Consider the following 13,962-nt stretch of genomic DNA (forward strand, 5'->3'; position numbering starts at 1 on the left):
AAAGGTCTTCCTTCCGTTGGTTCACTCCCCAAATGGCCGCTACGGCTGGCGCTGCGCTGATCCGATGGCAGGAGCCAGGTGCTTCTCCTGGTCTCCCATGCAGGTGCAGGACCCAAGCACTTGGGCCATCCTCCACTGCCTTTCCGGGCCACGGCAGAGAGCTGGACTGCAAGAGGAGCAACCGGGACAGAATCTGATGCCCCAGCTGGGACTAGGACCCAGTGTGACGGCGCCGCAGGTGGAAGATTAGCCTAGTGAGCCGTGGCGCCGGCCTAGAACCTCATTTTTATAACTTTAATAGAAAGTTTTTTTCTGGGCATTACATAATATATACATGATTGAGTCTAATGTTATCATCATTTTACTTGTTTGAGAAAAGAAATATAACCCTCTTTACCTAAATTTATGTTCCCCAGTTAGTAGCATTTTTTTTTTGTCTTAAATATTTCCTCTCTATATATTTTGAACCACATCAGTTGGTGTCATCATTTCTCATGAAATACACTTAGGAATGCATACAGGAAGTAGAAAAGCCTGTGGTGCCTATCTATAATATACATTTTTATTGTTGTTGTTCTTGTCTGTCCAACTGATCTTGCACTTCAGGAGAAGAGGTAGAAGTAAAAACCCTTTGTCTTTGTCGGAAAAGCAGTGCATACATTCAAACCACTCTTGATGTTAACAAGTCACAAGAAACTCAGTGTCCTAAACCAATGAGCATTTATTATTTCATAGTTCTGGAGCCCAGATGTACAAGGATCTCACTGGACTAAAATTATTAGGTGTTAGAAGTCTTATTTGTAGAGATGCTAGAGAAAAAATTGATTTCCTTCTCTTTACCAGTTTCTGACACCTGCCTGCCTGCCTTCCTTCTTGGTTCTTTCCTAACAGCCGGTTGAGTCTTTCTCACATCCAGTGCCTCACACTGACTCTTCTCCTACCCTATCTGACATGTCAGGGTACTTGTGTTTACACTGGGCTCACCTGCATTACCCAGGGTATTATTTCATGCTCTGCTGATTACCAGGCGTATGTGAAGTGTGGCTGGATGCAGATTAAGAAAGACTAAGTAGACTTGATATACATCAGTGTAGTCTGTATAAATTAAAATAAACCATCAACAAAACTCAGAGCAGGAGTGGGTGTTTGCTGCAGCCGTTAAGATGCTGTTTGGGATGCCTACATTCCATATTGGAGTACCTGGTTTGAATCCCACTTCCACAACTTCTACTCCAGTTTCCTGCTGGTGTGTATTCTTGCAGGTAATGGCCAAGTATTTGGGTCCTTGCCAGCAATATGGGAGACTGAATGGTCTCCAGGTTTTTGCTTCAGCTGGGTCTTTCCTTAGGATTCACACAATTGAAGAGCAAACTAACTTATGGGAGCTCTCTCTTTCTCTCTGTACCCCATCACTATACACACACTGTGCTTTGTCTTTCAAATAAATAAATAGCTTTAAAAAAACTATAGTAAAGCAAGCAGTGATTATGGGACAATATCAAGAGATCTCACAAATATATAACAGGTGCCCTGGGAAAAGAAAAGAGACAAAGTGGGAAAAGATCAACTAAAGTGTTCATGACTTAGAATTTGCCAATTTTTGAAGTATAGCATACTACAGATACTACAACCCCTGAGACCCTAGGAACCACACACACACACACACACACACACACACTATACCATACCATACCACACCTATACAACTCATTAATTAATTACTAAAGTAATCAAGAAATTCTGGTTGGTAGGGATAAGAAGAAAACACTGCACACATAGACACCAAGTACAAATTACACAAGAATTATAATCAGAAACAATGGAAGCCTGAAGAAAATGCAGTGACAATTTGAGATTCTGAGGGAAACACACATGCCCACTGTAGATTTTAATAGCTAGCAATGGAGTTTTTCAGACAAATGAACGTAGAGGGAAATTGCTACAAAAGATGCGCCTCCAAAAATGTTAAGATCATCGTCAGATAGAAGGAAAAAGATAGCTGGAAGAAATTTGGATCTACACACACACAAATGAAATGCACGAGATATGGTACAGGTGAAAGTGAATAAGGGAGCTGGAGTCGTGGCTCAGTGAGTTAAGCCACCAGCTGCAGCCCATCATCCTATGGTGGAAAGCCAGCCCAGGTCCTGGCTACTTAGCTTCTGACCCAGTTCCCTGCTAATGTGCCTGAGAAAGTGGGAGGAGATGGCTCAATTACTTGGGCCTCTGCCGCCCATGTTGGAGACCTGCGTAGTTCCTGGATCCTGGCTTCCACCTGGCTCGACCTAGCTATTGTGACCATTTAGATGAGAAAAAACAGATGGAAAGATTCTCTCTGTCTCTCTCTCTCTCAGTCTTGTCTCTCCCTCCCTCTGTTGCTCTGTCATTAAAATAAACAAATAAATAAATAAATCCTTTTTTAAAAAATGTGACTATGGACAACAACATTAGCTTACTGTTATCACTCTAAATGATAATGATTGACTGAAATCTAAAGTACTGATACTGCATTATAAGCTTTATAACAAATGGGAAGGAAAATGTATGTCAACCATAGCACATAAGAAGCAGATTATGGAAGGATGAGCTATGCATGAAGTTGTCAGGTGAAGACAACATATGAAAAAAGACGCATATTCTAGACACAAGTGTAACCCATAAAAAACTAAATCTAATGTGTAATAAATCATGAATGGAGAAAGAATCACAAGCAATTGGGTTTTGGATTCTATCTGCAAGAAAGCAGGAAAAGTGGAAAAATACAAATAAATAGAGACTATAAAACTACATTCAAAATCAATCATCAACATCACTGTAAGTATATGTAAATGGTCTAACCCCCCAAATCAGAGGTCAAAATATCATCAGGCTGAATAACAAGGAAATACTCAGATAAGTGTTTTCAACAAGGCACACCATTTAAATATAATGACAAAGCAAAGGTTAAAGGATGTAAAAATATACTACTGGGTTAATGTTGGAAACTATATTTCAGAATAAGGAAAATTACAAATGTTTGCAAAGAGGGACATTACGTATTGATGAAGTCAACTGAAAACACAGCAGTTTTTTGAAAAAAAAAATTTATTTTATTTATTTGAAAGAGTTACAAAGAGAGGTAGAGCCAAAGAGGTAGAGAGGTAGAGAGAGAGAGAGAGAGGTCCTCCATCTGCTGGTTCACTCCCCAAATGACCACAATGGCCAGAGCTGAGCTGATCTGAAGCCAGGAGCCAGGAGCCAGGAGCTTTTTCCATGTCTCCCACGAAGATGCAGGGGCCCAAGGATTTGAGCCTTCTTCTACCACTTTCCCAGGCCATAGCAAAGAGCTGAATCGGAAGTGGAGCAGCTGGGACTTGAACCGGCGCCCATATGGGATGCTGGCACTGCAGGCGGTGACTTTAATCCACTGCGCCACAGCGCCGGCCTCAACACAGCAGTTTTAAATGTATGTTCACTTACTGTGAAAGCTTCAAAACACGAAGGAGAACAGATATACATTTATATTTGGATACTTGAACAATCTTGTCTCAAGCTGATAGAAGAAGCAGTCACAGAATCAGTAAGGGTAACTTTAAACATCATCATGATACTTGTTCAAACTGACATTGAACAAAAATTATATGTTGAGTATCAGCAAACACAATTTGATCTACTGAGCCACGTTGCACACTACAAGAAATGGAAATGTGTTTGGATGGGTGCCGCAAAACCACACTGTCTTAGTTCATTTTTTGCTGCTGCAATAATATACAAATTGGGTAGTTTGTAATGAACAGCGATTGTTGGCTCATGGGTCTACAGAAGCCAGCATCTGGCATGGGCCTTCTTCCTAAGAAATCATGGTAGAAGGACCAAATACCAAAAGATATCAAGGGACAGAACTTGCAACTCTAAGCCCCTTTATAAATTACACTAATTGATTTGTAAGAATGGACCAAGATGTAAACACCTCCCCATGGGCCCCATCTACTAACAAAGTTGAATTATGGATTAAATTCTCTACACATACTTTTCTAAAGGACACATTGAAACCATAGCACCCACTGAACTATTTTTATCCTTACTAAATATAGAGGGAGTTTCTGTTTGCCATGAGGGTACAATGCGGTTTATAAAAATCTCATTGAATGTGTTGGAATAGCCATCAAAGACAAGAGATGAAGGAATAAACAAGGGTTAAACGAGAAGGAGTGAATGGGTGCAGGAGAAAACAAGGAATGTTCTCCACCTAAATGGTGTTTTTCTGACTATGAGGCGTATTTTATGTTTGAATATTAGTTCCATTGATCACTTCAACTTGTCTAGATCTACCACATTCTTCAAGTTGTGATTCAAACATTTGTGTTTTCAAGAAGACATTTGTGAACAAAAGCAAGGAAGGAACTCTGAGCTACTGAACTTCTTTTAGCACTATTGCTTAAATTGTACATTAGTTTACTGTTGGTATCAGTAATAACCTCTAAGTATAAACACCTTATAAATAGGGAATGAGAAAGAGTGCTGGAATTCCTATGTAGGCATTTTCAAAATTGTATTACTATCATTAGCCTTTTACATTGTTTTTAGTTCCTGAAATATTTAATTTGTAAATTTATTTGTTCTCTAATTCATACAGCAGTTTTCCGAAGTACAGAATAGTACAAAAGGATTCTCTGTAATGAAAACAATTATTAACTGTATAACTTAACATTGGTAATGATCTCTTCATCAAAACTACAGTTAGAAAATAGAATTTAGGCACTTTGCAAGCATTGCCTGTGATGTTAGTATTCTCTTTCAATATTTGCATATGTTATGCCTTATTAGATGCCTTTTTCATGCATTTAAACTTAACGAAGGCAGGCTCCTTTTATAAAGTTGGTTAACCTCAAGTTTCTGTTTCATTTTTGTACTCCATTTCTTTTTTTCATTATTTTTATAGATTTATTTATGTATTTGACAGGCAAAGTTACAGAGAGGCGAAAGCAGAGAGAGAGAGAGAGAAGTGTCTTTCATCTGCTGGTTCACTCTCCAAGTGGTTGCAATGGCCAGAGCTGTGCCAATCCAAAGCCAGGAGCCTGGAGCTTCTTCTGGGTCTCCCATGGGGGTGCAGGGACTGGGGCCATCTCCACTGCTTTCCCAGGCCATACTCGAGAGCTGGATCGGAAGTGCAGCAGTCAGTACTCGAACCACTACTACTGCGAGTTTTGTTTGTTATTTCTTTGTATTTTAATTTATACAGACTACACTGGTGTATATCAAGTCTACTTAGTCTTTCTTAATCTGCATCCAGCCACACTTCACATAAGCCTGGTAATCAGCAGAGCATGAAATAATACCCTGGGTACTGCAGCTGAGCCCAGCGTAAACACAAGCACCCTGACATGTCAGATAGGGTAGCAGTCAGTGTGAGGCACTGGATGTGAGAGACTCAACTGGCTGTCATGAATCCTATGCATTCCAATATTAATACATCCATCTTGCTTTAAAATCCATATCTATGTGTACAATATTTATATATGAAGTGAACATGAAAATATTGAAAATTGTTACATCTATGTGTGTTCATTGAAGTATTTTTTAAATTATTTGAACTGTTTAAAGAGAAATTGCAAACAAAACCTAGTAACTTAAATAAGTAAAATTAACATTTCTAGACAGACCTACACCCACAGATTGGGTAATATGAAGAGTATTTAGGTAAATTAAGAACAAAATTATGGGCATATTAAATGAGATATAGTAGATGAGCTACAGCAGTATTCCAACTAAACGATTGAAAGACTAAAAGAAAGCCTGGTATAAGGTAGTAGTAAAAGAAAATAACATGAAAAGCACTTCAGAGAAATAGAAAAATGTTTGGAGGACAATCTACACATTTAATAAATTAAATAATAATGATTAATATAAGTTGTACTCAGATTTGAAAACAACAATCTTCAAAATGAACAGACCAAATTGATTAATTTATGTGATTAAGAAAAGTACAGGGACTGATGCTGTGTCATAGCAGGTACAGCCAACGCCTGCAGTGCCGGCATCCCACATGGGCGCTGGTTCCAGTCCCAGCCGCTCCACTTTTGATCCAGTTCCCTGCTAATGGCTTGAGAAAAGCTGTGGAAGATGGACCAAGTGTTTGGCCTCTGTCACACACATGGAGACCTGGAAGAAGCTCCTGGTTCCTGGCTTCAGCTTGACCCAGACCTGGCTGTTGTGACCATCTAGGGGAATGAACCAGAGATCTATCTCTATTTGTCATTCTCATTCTCTCTCTCTCTCTCTCTCTCTCTCTCTCTCTCTCTCTCTCCATAACGATGTCTTTCAAGTAATTAAAAATATATTTTAAAAAGAACATAATAACATTTTTAGAAAGTCAGAAACTTTTAATTAGGTTAAGGAAATATATTCTGCACATTCACACAGGGTTGATTGAAATTTTCTATAAATACTCATACCTTCCATGATCTAAGTTTCCATTAAAATTTTGGAAATTCTTTGTCATTAATTCTTTTTTTAAAAAAATATTTATTTATTTATTTGAAAGTCAGAGTTGGCCAGTGCCATGGCTCACTTGGCTAATCCTCCGCCTGTGGCACCGGCAACCTGGGTTCTAGTCCCGGTTGGGGCACTGGATTCTGTCTCCTGGTTACTCCTCTTCCAGTCCAGCTCTCTGCTGTGGCCCAGGAGTGCAGTGGAAGATGGCCCAAGTTCTTGGGCCCTGCACCTGCATGGGAGACCAGGAGGAGGCACCTGGCTCTTGGCTTCAGATCGGCACAGTTCCCACCGTGGTGGCCATTTGGTGGGTGAACCAATGGAAGAGGAAGATCTTTCTCTCTGTCTCTCTCTCTCTCACTGTCTAACTCTGCCTGTCAAAAAAAAAAAAAAATTCAGAGTTAAACAGAAAGAGGAGAGGCAGGGAGAGAGAGAGAGAGGTCTTCCATCTGCTGGTTGACTCCGCAATTGGCCATAATAGCTAGAGCTGCATGAATCCGAAGCCAGGAGTCAGGAGCTTCCCACAGGTCTCCCAAGTGGGGTCTCCCACGTGGGTCTTGGGAGGACTGGGGCCATCTTCTACTTCTTTACCAAGCTATAGCAGAGAGCTGGATTGGAAGTGGAGCAGCCCAGTCTTGAACCAGTGCCCATATGGGATGCCAGCACTTCAGGCTAGGGTGTTAGCCCACTGCACCATAGCACCGGCCCCTGTCATTAATTCTTAAAATATTTCTTTTCTCTTCTTTTGCTCCTTTAGTTCTGGGAATCCAAGTACACAAATAAGAGATCATGTTATCTCATTCACACACATGCACACTATTTATATTAATTTTTAAATTGATAGCTGTATCTATCCCATATATGTTTGAGTTGGCTGATTGTCCCCATGCCACCTTTTACTGTACATTTCATTTCTGAAATTTGTTCATTTCTTTTTTATGGTTTATATTTTCCTGCTGAGGTTTCCCTCCTCATCACCCATTCAGTCTATCTTTTCCTATAAATCCTTTACATAACAATAGGCACTGAGCTCATTATAGATGATAAAAGGGCAATTTCATCAATAACATATAAAATAAATATGTACTCATGTGCCTATCAGAGCACCAGTATACAAGGTGACTGTTAATAGACCTGAGGAGACACTGCAGCACAGTAATAGCAGGAGGCTTCATTATCACTCTTTCAACAACAGACAAATCGCTGAAAAAATCAATAAAGAAACATTGGAGTTGAACTAACTTTAGATCAGAGGCATCAAATAAGCACTCACAGAAGCTTCCATCTAACAGAAGCAGAACACACATTCTTCTCAAGAGTGACAAGCATTATTCAAAACAGAGAATATGCTGGGCTACAAAATAACTTAATAAACGTGTGTTTGAAATCATATCAAGTTTCCTTCTTGATAATCATAGTGTAAAACTAGAAATCAATAATAGGGGGAGTTTTGGAAAAATCAGAATTATGTGGGCATTAAAAAATGTGCTCTTAAACAACCAATGGACTAAAGGAGAAAATAAAAGAGAAATAAAACTGGCCTGAGGCTAACAAGCATGGTAACACAGTATAGCAAAGTTTATGAGATGCACCAAAAAAAAAAAAAAAAAAAAAAACAGCTTAATAGGGAGCTTTACAGGGGAAACCATCTACATCAAAAAAGAGTATCAAGTAAACAACTTCAAGTTCTACTTCAAGGAACTAAAAAAAGAGCAACATGCTAAACCCAAAGCTATTAGAAGGAAGAAAATTCAAAAGATCAAAGCAGAAATAAAAAAATGAGAACAAAAGTAATGATAGGAAATATTTTTCAAAAATTAGAATCTTTTAGAAGATGAATAAAATGGACTGTCACTTAACGAGTCTAAAAACAAAAAGAAGGCAGAAATAGAATCAGAAGTGGAAGAGGAGACATTACAACTGACAGCTAAGAATACAAAGGGTCATAGGAGAGTACTATGGGAAACTTAGAACAAATGGATAAATTCCTTTAAATATGCAATCTATCAAGAATAAATAATGAAAAAAGAAATTTTGACAAAGAATAAAAAGAATGAATCAGAAATAAAATCCCATCAAAGAAAAGCTCAGTACCAGTTGGCTTCACTACTGAAATCTAGCAAACACTTAAAAATACCAATTCTTCCCAAATTTTTCCAAAAAATGTTCTGATTATTGGGGAATGCAACATTATAACCTGACAAAGAAAAATTAGTACTCAAAGAGTAAATTGAGGAAAAGAGATTAAGAGTGAATGCCTACGTGTTGTGGTTTCCTTCTGGATAGGTCTCATGGGACTTTATCAAAAAACTAATAAGAGGAGACGTGTCATGGTGCAGTGGGTTAAGCCACCACCTATGACACCCACATACCATATAAGCTGCTCCACTTCCTATCCAGCTCCCTGCTCATGTGCCTTGGAAAGCAGTGGAAGATGGCCCAATCACTTCGGCCCCTGGCATGGAGGATCCAGATGGGGTTCCAAGCTCCTGGCTTTGATCTCATCCAGCTCTGCTGTTGTGACCATTTGAGGAGTGAGCTGGTGGCTGGAGGTTGACTCTGTAATGCTGCCTTTCACAGGCATCAATAAATCCTTTAAAAAACTATGATAATTCTCAAGGAGATGCATGTAAAACATACTCTCCTATGACATAACTGTTCAACTGCTCCAAGAACTACAAACCTGTAAATTAATATGTATCTTAGATTTGAACTTCTAATCAAAGAAACCGAATGAATCTATTTCATAATTCAGAATATACCAAAAAAGTAAGAAAAACAAAAGACAAATAATCACTCTCCAAGATCAAATACTAGAAAGGGGCACCCAGAGAGCAAATAGAGGCTAACAGGTCATTCAGAGGTGTAGAAGATTAGATTCAGAGAAATAAGTATTAAATGTAACAAAATGAATGTATCTATGCTCAGTAAAATACTCAATCTACAAATTAAATGGGGTCAATGTGCCCCAGGCTTTTAATGAATGCATGTACCACCATTGAATTGTCCTAATGAAATTGCAGTCAAGGATAATGTGAAAAAAATTACACATTTCAGATAGAAAGTGTAGGTGTCTCATTGTAGGTTAGTGTTGAACTTAGCATCAATTTTACATCAATAATTAAAATGAGACAAATTATATACTATATCCAAATATAACCCAAATCTACTTAATTAAATTTAACAATCATTTATAGAAACATCTCTGAATAAGAATAGAAGAAAACTAATAAAATAGTGGAGCCTTCAAGCCAATAGTGAAATGCTGAAATAATTGTCAGCCAATGGTCACTGTCACCATTAAGTAGGATGTGTTGATCAGAGGCAGGGTTCTCTTTTTAGAAGCAGAAGATAGCATCAGTATTACACCAATATGAGGTGTGCATTTGGCCTAGTGGTTGTTAGGACACCCACATCCCACATCTGAGTACCTGAGTTTGTGTCCCAGCTTTAATTCTGACCAGTTCCCGGTAATACATACCCTGGGAGGCAGTGATGTAACTGATTGTGTCCCTACTACTCAGGTGGGAAATCTGGATTGCGTTCCGAGCTCCTGTCTTAGCCTGCCTGACCCCAGTTGTTGCAGGCATTTAGGGATGTTCTCAGAGGAAGAGAATGCAGAATAAACAGTTGAGTATGCATATTTACTAAAGACTATTTAGCTTGTGAAAATTGTGCTTATTCATTAATTTTGTTTATTTGAAAAGAGGGATGGAGAGAGAGGGGGAGAGGAGAGGGAAGAGAAGCGAGAAGAGTGGTGAGAGACCACAGGAGAGAGGAGAGAGGAAAGAAGAGAGAGTTGCCTTTCCTGGCTCACTCTCCAAAGGCCCATGAACAGCTAGGGCTAGGGCTGAAGGCAGGGACCCATTTCTCCAGCCGTCTACACTACCTCCCATAACGTCTATTAGCAGGAAGCTGGGATTGGGAGTAGAGCTGGGACTGGAACTCAGGCACTGGGATGTGGACATCCCAGGTCTTGTCTTACCAAGTTTGCAAAACACAAGTTCCTAGGTTTGTGCTTCATCCCTTATCGTGGCATAAATTTCACACATTTTCAGACATTCTTTATAATTTACAGTGTAGGTTTGTTTTGTTACCATTTCTTCATTTGCTTTATTATATTTCCCTTATAATTTTGCATATCAAATTTGAGAAACCCAAAAAGAAATTATCATGAGGTCCTATGATTTTATTTTGAAGTTAATTCTAGCTTAGATATATTTTAAGATTTAAAAAATGATGTAGTTCTTTTAGTTATGTATTATCTGGCTCATTTGATTGCTTGATTAATAAGAAATAAGTGGTATATTAAGCATTATGATTTTAGTCACTTCTGTTTAATATTGAATGCCAAGTACCTAGGGAACATTCAAGAGATATGTATTTAAATTTAAGTTCTGCAAGTTGGGCATGTTATATGAGTATCTGAAGATATTTTTAAATTGAAAGACTATAAAAAGTAAAATGCCATCATAATATCTGAAAAAGATACTGTAAGGGATAAAGAAGAACATTTTATATTAATGAACTCAATGTATCAAAAATACTGTAACTCTATTATACTTATTTAACAATGGTTCAAAAATGCAAATAAAAAACTAACAGAAATGAAAAAGAAATAGACAAATATCAATAACAGTTGGTGATTTAATGCTTTCCTTTAAGTAACTGGCATAATAGTTAAACAGGAAAGTACTAGGAATTCAAATATTTAAACAATAGTATCAGCTGACTTTTGCTAATGCATAACTCTTCAATTGTTAGATCCACATAGCACCTGGTTGCCAATTCCGTTACTCCTATTCCGAGCTCCAGGAGTTCCTGGAAAGTTGAAATCATCTTTATCACACATGCTCAGAATCCACATGCTCTATCTCAGCTGACACTTCAGTGCTCTTTGTAAATATGCGTACTCAGCTGTTTACTCTGCATTCTCTTCCTCAGAGAGCATCCCTAAATGTTGTCTATGCAACCTGAGCTAGAACTTTGCAAGACTGTGTTTCAATATCTAATGTAAATACTGAGGGAAGACACTATGTACCTCCTCAAATTAAAAGCTTAGCCACCTTTGCTTCTGATTTTTATCAGAAAAAGAACTTTTTCCAACCATTCCTGTTCTTGCTTCCTACATTTTACCTCATCAAACATTCACCCACATATTCTATCCCTTATGTTTTGATTGCTATGTACAAAATTATCTTAACTAATAAAATCACTTTCTGAAATTTGCTGTTATTCTTAATTTCTTTAAGTTAGCCACAGTTTTTTCCCAAATGATCTCTATTTCTTAACCGCACACTTTTTTATTCCATTAATAAATTTTGTGACTCCTTTCTAATAAATCAACAATTATTTCACAATCTGTACTACAAGCTCTTTTTCTCAGTTCACATTTTATACTCCTTTAATAGGATCTGTGGTAATCATGAAATTCCCTTCCCAAGGTAGGTACAATATGACTTTTTTGTGTGGTTTGTTGACCACACTTTCTCTCTCTCTCTTTGGAAGCTATAAATTCCTCTCCCATTTTCTTAACATAAAGTACTCATCAAAATGATTCTTAGAATCATTCTTCTATTTTAAGTCACCATACACCAACTTTTAGCCAATCTCTGTAATCTATGTATGAATTTGTAAATGCATATTGAATATTTCCATGGATACTTCATCCATGTTCCAAATTTTAGTATTTCATAGGCAAACTAACTTTTTCTCTATTTTTACTGTCAATTTCTCTGTCCTCACTAAATACAATGTCTCTTTTCTAAAATGATCTCTTTTATTGAAAACCAAGTGACAGAGAGAAAGAGAGGAAAGAGAAGGAGAGAAAGTGATTTTCCATTCATTGGTCCCCTTCCCAAATGGAAAACTTGAAGGAGGGGAGCAGGCCAAAGCCAGAAGCCAGGAACTCCATCCTAGTCTCACACATGCTGGCATGAGCTCTAGCACTTGTGCCATCATCTGCTGCCTTCCCAGGCATGTTAACAAGAAGTTGGATCTGCAGCTGAGCAGCTGAGATCCAAAGCTGTGCTCCACTAGGGTATTCCAGCATCACAAACAGCAGCTTAGCCCTCTACCCTGCCTTTCATGAGGTCACAACCTTTAATATCTTAAGGCTGCCCTTAACCATGTGTCTCTCCCCTAGCTCTCACCTGTAAGTCCAAATTACTTTAATTCGAACATCTCTTTCTCTCTTAAACAACCATGAAGACCTGTAGTGGCCTTCTTCCTAAGCAGAAATGCCTCAGATTTTATTAAGGCCTTACAAATAACATTTCATTACATTCCTTCAGGACACTGATTTATCCCCCTTTGTCTTGGCCTTCTGTGCTGGCTCATACTCATCTCTCTAAATGAGTATTTTTGTTATTTTTGCTTGTTGAAATCTACTCATTTCTTGGAGTTGCCTTTAAGAACTATCTTCCCTTAGGATCCTTTCTAATCATTTCTCATGAGTGTGACCTGTCACTCTTTCCCATAATATCTGTGCTCTTATTTAATGATCTGCTCAGCTATATATTCTTCTAAAAATAGTTATTTACTGGCCAGCACTGTGGCTCACTAGGCTAATCCTCCACCTGCGGCGCCGGCACACCGGGTTCTAGTCCAGGCTGGGGAGCCGGATTCTGTCCTGGTTGCTCCTCTTCCAGTCCAGCTCTCTGCTGTGGCCCGGGAAGGCAGTGGAGGATGGCCCAAGTCCTTGGGCCCTGCACCCGCATGGGAGACCGGGAGGAGACACCTGGCTCCTGGCTTCGAATTGGCACAGCATGCCGGCCATAGCAGCCACTTGGGGGGTGAACCAATGGAAAAGGAAGACCTTTCTCTCTGCCTCTCCTCTCTCTAGCTCTGCCTGTCAAAAAATATATAGTATTTACTTATTTATTTGAAAGGCAGACTTACAGAGAGAGGGAGAGACAGAGAGATAGATGGATCTTCCATTTTCTAGTTCACTCTCCAAAGAGACATAATAGCCAATACTGGATCAGGCTGCAGTCAGGAGACTGGAACTCCATCCTGGTTTCCCTTGTGGGTGGCAAGGACACATGGGTGTCTTGGGTGCTTGGGTGCCTTAGGTGTTTTTGTGCCATGTGGTTGGTAGTGGACCATCCTCCACTGATCTCCCAGGTGCATTAACAGGGAGCTGGATTGGAAGTGGAACAGGTAAGACACATCCGGGGCCCATATTGGGATGCTGGCATTGCAGGTGGTAGCTTAACTCTGTGCCACAATGTTGGCCGGCCTATATATCCCATTTCTTTTCTTTTATTTTCAGATTTATTTATTTGAAAGGCAGAGTTGGAGAGAGAGCAGGAGAGAGAAAAAGAGAGAGAGAGAGAATCAAGCGAGAGAGATCTTCCATCCACTGGTTCACTCCCCAAATGCTCCCAAATGGTCATAATGACCAGGACTGGTCCAGGCAAAAGCTAGGAGCCTGGAATTTCTGCTGGGTCTCCCACATGGGTGCAGGGACCCAAGCACTTGGGCCATCTT

Source organism: Oryctolagus cuniculus, chromosome 8 (assembly GCF_964237555.1).
Source record: "Oryctolagus cuniculus chromosome 8, mOryCun1.1, whole genome shotgun sequence".
Lineage (NCBI taxonomy): Eukaryota > Metazoa > Chordata > Mammalia > Lagomorpha > Leporidae > Oryctolagus > Oryctolagus cuniculus.